Genomic DNA, 7,691 nt, shown 5'->3' on the forward strand with positions numbered 1-7,691 from the left:
GTGGCAGGTGCCTGTGGTCCCAGCTACTTGGGAGGCTGAAGCATGAGACTCCCTTGAGCCCAGGAGTTGGAGGTTGCTGTGAGCTGTGATGCCACCGCACTCAAAAAAAAAAAAAACAACTCTGAGACAATAGAAAATTAGTATTTTCCATTTCTTTTATTTTTTATTTGTGTTTTTAATCCAAGGTCTCTTACTGATCCTGCTTCCATGAGTAGCTGAGACAGGTGAAAAGGGACGGGTCATCTCTCCAATACTTCATTTATACACAGAACTAAATAGACAAGCACAGAGTCACTACTGCGGTTAGAAGTTGGCTACATGGGAAGGGATGGAATAGGTGAGGTGTAGGGGTATTAAAAAAAAAAAATATAGGCTCAACTAGGGTGCATGGGAGGAGCGGTAGGGGAGACTTGGTCTGCTTCAACCCAAGAAGAATCAGAAGATCAAAAGTGGTTTGGGAAGGCCGGACCATCAAAGATGGAGAGAGGAAAAAAATGCAGGGGTGGTGGTAGTGGTGCTGTTTGGTAACTGGGGTAAATGGATTGTCCTGCCCTTGTTGGGATCCTTCCAACCCCTCAGGTCTGGCAGGAGGAAGGCAGCCTGCAACCCGCAGGGGAAGGTCTCAGGCTGCCAGAAGCTCCAAGCAGGGGGCAGGATGCGGCTCACAAAGGTTTGCCTCCCAGCTTCTCTACCAGGGTGCAGCGGCGGTTCTTGACCTCCTCATGGCAGTTCGCTTGTAATTCATGCTTGATCCCTGTCAGCTTCTTCTTAATAGCACCCTTGGAGTTGGCAGAAATCATTTTTGCTCTTAAAGGGTGACACTCAGGAGCCCAAAAGATAAACGCCAGGCCATTCTTGTTCTCCTTGGTCTTACAGGTCGCAACAGAGAGGGCACAGTGGCAGTCCTTGTCTGGAAGCATCTCAACAAAGGTGTTGTAGGGGTGGTGAAAGTCTGGTTCACACTGCCTACCAGGACCTCCTTGACCTCCTTGTCCTCCTCCAGGATGATGCTCTTCTTGTCCTCACTCAGGCAGAAGAACACGGCCTCCTTGTGCTTCTTCTCCTCCGGCGTTGAAGACTTGCACACCTTCATGTCATTCAACACCTAATGAAGGACGCCATTGGAGACCGCCACACCAGAGGCCATGTTTCCAGAAGCAAAAGGGTGATGGCAAGAGAGGCAGAACAGAGGACAGCTGCTGCCGCTGCTGTCAGAAACTAAGTGACTTTCCTTCCATTTTTTACATTCACATTGCTGAGGAGTACTATAAACCTAATTATAACTGGTCATATAAAATAGGTAAATTTCAGTGCCACATAATAACACTACCTAAAGAAATAATAACTATCACTGTCCAGAAAACACAGACTCTTTCAGGGAGAAGTTAAAAGATTTGAGGTGTATATACAATGAAAACAACAAAACACTGCCAAAAGAAATTTAAAAAGATCTAAGTAAATGGAAAACATGTTCATGAATCAGAAGACTTAATATTGTTAAGAGGGCAATACTCTAATTTGTCTAGAGATATAATGTAATGACTATCAAAATCTTAGCTGCCTTTTTTGTGTAATTGACACAAAATTCATATCAAAATGAAAGAGATCAGGAATACCCAAGATAATCTTGAAAAAGAACAAAGTTGGAGACTTATACTTCCCAATTTCAAAATAATACAAAGCTCCAGTAATCAAGACAATATGGTACTGGCATAAGACTAGGCATACAAGATCAATGGAATAGAATTCAGAGTCCTGGAATAAGGTCTTACATACGGTGAATTGATTTTTGACACGGATATCAAAATTGGGAAAGATTAGTCTTTTTAACAAATGATGCTGGAACATATGCAAAAGATGTCCATATGCAAAGCTCAAAATTAAAACTTAAAATTCTTAGAAGAAAATATAATAGCATGTCTTTGTGAGCTTGGATTAGGTAATGGCTTCTCAGATATGACTCAAAAAGCACAAGTGGCAAAAGAAAAAAATAGAAAAATTAGATTTTATCAGAATTAAAAATTTTGTACTTCAAAGAGTATCTTCAAGAAAAGTTTAAAAAGCCAGGTGTGGTGTCTCAAGCCTGTAATCCCAGCACTCTGGGAGGCCAAGGCAGGTGGACTGCTTGAGGTCACAAGTTCAAGACCAGCTTGAATAAGAGCAAGACCCAGTCTCTAAAAATAGCCAGGCACTGTGGCAGGAGCCTGTAAGTCCCAGCTATTTGGGAAGCTGAGGCAAGAGGATTACCTGAGTCCCAGAGTTTGAAATTGCTGTGAGCTATGATGCTGTAACACTCTACTGAGGATGACAAAGTGAGACTATCTCAAAAAAAAAAAAAAAAAAGTTAAAAAAATCTGAGTAGGAAGGACTGAGCACACAGAGGCACATTTCAGGTGTGTTTGGTAAATCTTATACACCACCAGGCTAGGCCACAGGCTTGTGTCTCCAGATACTACCTTTCAGGATTGCCCACCCAGCTTTCACCAAGACCTCCCTTGGAGTGAATAATTCCATCATGAAGAATCCCAGGGTTCTTAACACCCAGCAGGGAATATGCCACCAAGATAAGAATTTGGATCCAGTGTGGAAAACTGACCAGGAACTCAAAGAGGTGACACCAAAAATGAAAGAGGAGAAAATATTTAAAATAGATTGGATGGAATCAGAAGCTTGATTCCCAAGCCACTACTGCTTGGCAAGGTCTAATAAGATTGGAGCTATTGAAAAGGACTCAGTATGTAAAAGATGGAATTCATTCTACCCATATGTATTTTAGCAGGGAGTACTGGTTTGACAACTTTGTCTGCCTTGGGAATACACAGAACTCCTGTTTTCATGAACTTCATGATGCTCTTGGGGAGCAAGCTTGGTAGCCATGATTGGAGCTGAAATCCTGGTATAATCAATATCATGCCACCAGAGCCCAGGACCAAAGCATCTTGCTTGGTTGCTGCATTCTGGTGTGATGGGTGCAGCAGTGGTTCCTCTGACGATATTGGGTCAGGGGTAGTCTCTTCTCATCAGAGGCAGGTGGTATATGTACAAAGCTAGCATTGTGGGAGGACTTTCCACTGAGCCTTGCGCATGCCCAGTGAGAGTTTCTGAACATGGGAGCAGCCCTAGGTCTTGTCTTTGTATCCTCACTGGGATCTTAGTTTCTTTCACTTACCACTGTGGCCAGTGCTACTCTGTACTCAGTGGCAATGTATATGGTGCATTAGTTGTTTCCAGCATGTTCCATCTATATGATACTCAGAAAGTAATCAAGTGGGTAGAAATAACAGCAATGTATAGAGTTCAAAAATATAATTACATCAACCTGATGGGAATTTACATGGACACATTAAATATATTTATGAGAGTTGTAGCTATGCTAGCAATTGGAAACAACAGAAAGAAATAAAGTAACTTAACTTACAGCTTCTTTATCTTGCTTGTTTAACGGGGAAGATATTCATTAAATGGTTTGTACGAGCAGCTTTCATTCAAGTTTAGAAGAAAAGAACATTCAGTAGTTCTCTTCCAAACAAGCATGCATATTTCCAATTGACATGTTTCAGTAAATTTAAAATGTTTTAATTAATGTGAAAATTAATTTGGATGTAAATATCTTATCAATTTTTCAATTTATTAGGCTTAGAAAAAATTAGCAAACTGTGTTTGCCAGAATACTTTTTGGAATGCAGAATACTGTAAGTGATGTCTTAAGTGATTATAGGGATTTGATAAACAGACAAGAGGGACCTGCAGTCTATTTTTTGAATATTTAGGACTTGGCACTTGGGTGATTGGTGATAAGCCAGGGAGAGACATCTGGTTATTTGGAAACAAACAAATGATTGCTATTTTTATAATTATTTGCTAAACTTAGAAAAAGTATTAAACAGAAACAAAGACAGGGGATGCCTTCTCCTGCTACTGCTTCTCAGTGCTCTCATTTGTGGTCCTATTTGGCTTCTCACTATTAGGACAGTCAGGATGTTAATCATATTCTTCAATCCTTTGTGGAATCATATATAAGTGAGTTTTACTTTTGATCTTCTAAAATGAAATATCCTTAAAATTGTTCTCAGGCTGGGCATGGTGGCTCACACCTGTAAATTCTAGAACTCTAAGAGGCCAAGATGGGTGGATTGCTTGAGGTCAGGAGTTCAAGACCAGTCTGAGCAAAAGAACAAGACCCTGTCTCTACTAAAAATAGAAAAACTAGCTGGCCACTGTGGCAGGCACCTGTAGTCCCAGCTATTCAGGAGGCTGAGGCAAGAGGATCACTTTAGCCCAGTGGCTCTCAACCTTCCTAATGCTATGGTCCTTTAATACAGTTCCTGTGGGTCGCAACCCACAGGTTGAGAACTGCTGCTTTAGTCCAAGAGTTTGAGGTTGCTGTGAGCTGTGACACCACAGCACTTTAACCTGGGGCAACAGAGTGAGGCTCTGTCTCAAAAAAGAAAAAAACTATTCTCAAGCTAAAATATTCAAAGCATAAAATTTATTGATTCTTCAAACTAACAGTATGTTCACGATTGCTAAGGTTATTTTTGGCCTATTTTTTTAAATGTCTAATTGAATACATGCTTGCTTTTCTCATCTCTTCAAGCTTTGAAGGCTTTGTAGAAAAGCCTGTTTGTGGCTTACACTTGAGAATATGAAAGCAATTTTTCTCCTAAGACTACCGGTTTCTTACATTCCCTTTCAGACTAAGCAGTGAAAAGAAAAGCATAACTAGTTGTTTTTATGAAATACAGCTATCAAAAGTGTGATAGAGAAAAATGCTTCATTACTTTTCCCTAGCGGAAGTTTCCTTCCATCCTCCATAGACCATTACTTAACTTTCTTGTGTCATTTATAAGTTTTTTTATGCTGAAAAAATTTTTAGAAGATTTAATTAATAGAAAGAAGTCTGCATTATTACTGAGGTGTTTGCTATTTTTGGCACATACTGATTGCAGTAACCCAGAAATAACTAGCCATTTCAAAGTATATAGGATGCTTATTTATGAAACAAAATTTCCAGCCAGGAAAAAAAAAAAAGAGGAAAAAATCCTGAAGAATTAGAGAAAATATTTGCAAATAATACATCTGATAAGGGACTTATTCAGCATACAGAAAGAAAACTCACAACTCAACAATAAAAAAAAAACCTAATTTGTGAGTAAATTATTTGGATATTAACCAAAGAAAATATACAGGGTGGACATAAAGTTCACGTACAGTTTAAAATAGTTTAAGTAATAAACTGCACACGAATTTTATGGACACCCTATATAAAAATGGTACACAGAAGATAACTCAACATTATTAGTCATTAGGGCAATGAAAATCCAAACTGTAATGAGATGCAAACTACTTTATACTCATACTACGATGGCTAAAATTTAAAAAGAAAAATAGGCAATAACAAGTGTTGGTAAGGATGTGGAGCACTTAGAAGCATCACACACTGATGAGGGGAATGTAAGATGTTGCAGCAGCTTTGAAAAACAGTTTGGCTGCTCCTCTAAGTTAAACATAAGCATTACCATATAACCCACCAATCCTACTCTTAAGCATATACTCAAGAGAACTAGAAATACAGATTCACCCCCAAATTTGTACATGAACATTCATAGCTGCATTACTCGTAACAGTAAAAAAGTAGAAATACATATGTTAGGCAATTGATGAATGGATAAAATGTGGTACGGTCAATGTAACAGAATATTGACAAGAGAAAGAAATGAAGTACTGATACATGGTACAATACCGATGAACCTTGAAAACATCATGGTAAGTGACCTTGAAAACATCATGGTAAGTGGGAGAAGCCAATTGCAAATGACCACATTTTGTGTCATTCCACTTATATGAGGAATTCTAAATAGGCAAAGACAGAGACAGAAACTGGATCAGTGCCTGCCAGATGCTAGGAGGATGGGGAAAAGAGGAGTAACGGCTAATTTTGTAAGCCATTCTTAGAGGAAGTTTTTTTGGGGGGTGGGGAGTGGAGGCGATGAAAGTATTCTAAAAACAATTAGTAGTGATGGTTCCCAATCCTACAAATACACTAAAAACCACTGAATTGTATAATTAAAGGGAGAATTTTATGATATAGAAATATACCTTAAAAGTTATTACTAAAAACGAACAAGTTTCAAGGCAGCAATAATGGAGGAGAGAAATTGTGCTCAAGAGCACAGAAATAGTTCTGCTCCAAACTGTTACAACAAAAAAAGGATTGTTCTAAGCCTTAGTGACTATTCTCTAAGAACATTAAAAAAAAAAATTCCAGATGATCAAAATTACTGCCAAGCTCACAAAGCAAAAATGCAATAAATTTAAAATTAATGTATCAATGTCATAACTGTTATTAAAAACAGAAGTTATATTATAATAACCAGGAAATATACCACTTAAGAAAAAAATAAAGTTCATATAAATATGTAATTTTCTTCAAAGCTGATTCAAAAAAACATTTTAAGATGACTCATACTGGAAAAGTTCTCTCAAACTTTGTTCAACAAAACTAATTGAGGAAAAAAATTAGAGAAAAGTATTCTACAAAGGTAATAATTATGCCCACGAATTTAGGAGTTCATTCAAATGAGCCACTACAAAATTGACTACTCAAATCTTTCAAAATTACTTTGTTTTCTAATACAAACCAGAAACACTACAGGGTTCAGATGCTGCACCATCCTAAGAAGTTACCACACTCTCTGATAATTAAACAATGACAAGAACAAAAGCTATTAGCTTTGTGCATGTGTCACATTTTGTCTTGTGGTTACTTGTCAAACTGTGACACATTCATTTTACTCATTACTACTCAAAAAACAGAAACTAAACTTTTAAAATGGTCACAGGTACCTTTCTCTTAATACTCTATGTACTATTTTTAAGGCATAACTTAGAAGCTTTCATACATTCCATATCACTTCATTTAATTCTTACAACAATCTAAAGGGTACGGTTACTACCCGTTTTAAAGAGAGGAAACAAAAGCACGCACAGATTGGTCTGATTAGAAAAGCTACCAAAAAATGTCATCTCCTCCTTCCACAGAAAATAAAAGATCAAACCCAATTTTTAAATTTCATCACAGGCCTAAAAAGAAGGTCCCAAACGTCACCAGAATGGCATTATTTTCTCTGATGGTCACATGGATACAAAAATGTGCTGATTACCCACAGGCTGGTTTCCGGGTAAGAAAGGGGTAGAGCTAACAATCTGCTACTACTGCACAACCTCATCATTTACTCCGAGCATCCAAGAGGGCAGCTGACTTTCCTCTTAACTGTCAATTTTAATTCTTACCAAACTCTGTCCCAAGAAATGTCAAAAGAAAAAAAAAAAGAACAGTAATTTATTCTAAATGTAGCATTTACATTTAAAATATGTACACTTATTTTTTTTTTTTTTTTTTTTGAAGAGAAGAGCTGAACAACACTATTTAGTCTTGCAGTATTATTCAAGTTTTTTTTCGTTTTTGGAGACAGGGTCTCACATTGCCTTCAGTAGAGTGCCGTTATGTCATAGCTCACAGCAACCTCAAACTCTTGGGCTTACAGCAATTCTCTTGCCTCAGCCTCCCAAGTAGTTGGGATAACAGGCACCAGCCAGAATGCCCAGCTACTTTTTTTTTTTTTAACTGAATGGTAACTATGTACATTAATGCACTTCTAGGGTACAGTGTGGGGTTTTCACACACAATC

At 38.0% G+C, this 7,691-nt stretch overlaps 1 protein-coding gene and 1 pseudogene across 1 annotated transcript in view; both read right to left on the bottom strand.

Moving 5' to 3' along the window:
- The window catches only part of DNAJC13 (DnaJ heat shock protein family (Hsp40) member C13), a 129,383-nt gene that overhangs the window by 103,161 nt on the left and 18,531 nt on the right, over nt 1-7,691 (bottom strand). The window lies entirely within an intron of this gene.
- On the bottom strand, nt 663-1,147 carry LOC105886864 (annotated as a pseudogene).

The sequence above is a fragment of the Otolemur garnettii genome, unplaced genomic scaffold (genome assembly GCF_000181295.1).
Source record: "Otolemur garnettii isolate 467f Iridium unplaced genomic scaffold, OtoGar3 scaffold00002, whole genome shotgun sequence".
NCBI classification, from domain to species: Eukaryota; Metazoa; Chordata; class Mammalia; order Primates; family Galagidae; genus Otolemur; species Otolemur garnettii.